We start from the raw sequence: 2,374 nt of genomic DNA, 5'->3' as shown, positions 1-2,374 counted from the left end.
CGGGAGCCGGGCTCCCCCGGGCTGCCGGCTCCTCAGGAGCGCGAGGCCGGCCGGGGTCACCCGCCTGGTCTCTCCTTGGCCCCTCGGAGCCGCGCGCTCTCCCGGTGGCCTGCCTGGCGCCTCGTGCGTGGCTGGCGGTCTCGGGACTCGCTGACTTTGGGGGAAAGTGGAGCAAAGTGTGCCTGGACGGGGGGCACGGAGCGGGAGGGACTGTTGCCTGCGGCGGGCCCCGGCGGCCGGCGGGCCCTAGTCCGGAGTCGGCGCTTTGGGGCAGGTGGGGCGGGGGTTGCTTCCGCCGTGGGGACGGGGCGCACGGCCGGCGGGAGCGACACCCGCCGTCCCGCGGTGGGAGCCCCCCCGACTCTCCTCGCTGCTCCCCAGGCCTCGGTCCCCCAGGTCCCGAGGCAGCCGCCAGCAGGACCGGCTGGATCTGGGTGGTTTCGCTTAAGGTGTGCGGGATGACATCTGAAAAGCGTGCTTTTGTGATGGGGCACCGGGAATCCTCACGCTCCCGCTTTTATTTCTGGCAACGTTGAGAGACTATGTGGAGCCTGTTCATTGCTTACATTTTTCGGATTGCGAAATAGAAGTAGGCACCCATGTACGGTCCTGATCCATTCCCACTGCTTTATTGCTGACGGACATAGATGGTTTGATAAAACGATCAGCAGCGACCCAGTCATTCGTTTGAATGTTAAGGGAAAAAAAAATCTAAATTTACAATTAAGTAATTGGCCCTTTGTGGTCGATTGTCTCTTTTCCGGACTGTTTTAAAAAACAGTTTTACTAACAGGTAATGGTGACAATATGTTTCTTTAACCCACAAGTGTAAATTCGAAAATGCACTGGAATGGAGAAATTATGTAAGCTAGATTAAGGAACTAATCCTTTATAAATGGGAAAGAAATGATACTTTACGTAATTGGGGTGTATAAAGTTGTACGGATTTACATCATGATTGTGGATAGCATGAATTGAGGCTTTTATTCCTGAGGTACCTCTTTTATTGTTCATTCTATGGGTTGCTGACTGAGGAATATGCCAAATGTTGAGCAAAGTGTTCTCAGAACCGTGGAACATACTGAGTATTTTAGGGAACTTTTAAAAATGAAGGTTTTGTAGCCAGTAATGTATTGCCATATAAGATTGACACAAGATTAAGTCTGTTAACAAAACTGGTATTTTATTCTGAGAAAGTTCCTTTCATCTTCCATTCATTTGGTGAAATGACTAGTGATTGTTTTCCATTACCTTTTTTGTTGTTGTTGTTTAAAGACTTATATTTGTTAAGTGATGGTCTTTTAGTGTTTGCAAATGTGGACACTGATAAAAATTATAGGTCACCTGTGCCTAAGAAGTCAGCCTGTGAGCTGCCTGTTTATGTTCTCTAAGTATGTAGCTTGTTAAATTTTGCCCTCATCTGGAGATTTCATTCACTTGTGCTGTGCAGTTAAACTTCATCCATTTAGAAATTCTAATTAAAAATGCATGACTGCGTTCATACAGAGTAAAATGCTCTTGTCTTTTTCTTGTGAAATTTCAAGTTTCCTTACTGAAGTCTATTCCTTTTTGTTTGTTGTGTGTGTCCTGGGTCTTGAGCTAAGGGCTGCAGTGCTGGTGCTGAGCTTTTTTGCTCAAGGCTAAATTAGTCTATCACTTGAACCTCACAACTCTACCTCTGGCTTTTTTGGTAGTTAATTGGAGAAGTCCATAAGGGTAGTCCATAAGACTACCCTGCCTGTGCTAGCTTTGTACTATAATCCTCAGATCTCAGCCTCCTGAGTAGGATTATAGGCATGAGCCAATGAGCCTAGCTGATTCTAACTATCTTTTTAAAATCAGGGTTTACTAATTCCTGGACCCAGTACTTACTATTCCTTATGCTTTTCATGTATTATGGCTAATACATCTATAGTATTGTTTTATGTTTGAGTCTGTTTTACTCATCTCCATGGAATTATACTTAATTTTTTCTAGCTTTATTTGTACTAAAACTTAAAAAATATCCTTAACTATAGAAGGTGAATTATATTTGCTCTTAGCAACACAAACTTGAAGTGAGAAGTCTTAGGAACCACTTTTGCTCAGAAATTTGTTTATAGTTGTGTTTAGATTTGAAAATTGCTGTGAAGTTAGATCCATGTTTGTTATAGAATATACAACATTTCAAAAGTTCACTGTTGTTTTTTTTTTTTTTTTGTTTTTTGTTTTTGGTGCTGGTCCTAGGGCTTGAACTCAGGGCCTGTTGCTGTCCCTGGGCATTTGTGCTCAAGGCTAGCACTTTACCACTTGAATCACAGCTCCACTTCTGCCTTTTTGGTGATTAATTGGAGATAAGAGTCTCAGGGACTTTACTGCTTGGGCTGGCTTTGAA

This window comes from Dipodomys ordii, unplaced genomic scaffold (genome assembly GCF_000151885.1).
Source record: "Dipodomys ordii isolate 6190 unplaced genomic scaffold, Dord_2.0 Scaffold47, whole genome shotgun sequence".
In the NCBI taxonomy this organism is placed as follows: domain Eukaryota; kingdom Metazoa; phylum Chordata; class Mammalia; order Rodentia; family Heteromyidae; genus Dipodomys; species Dipodomys ordii.
Note: the sequence above shows the minus strand (reverse complement) of the source record.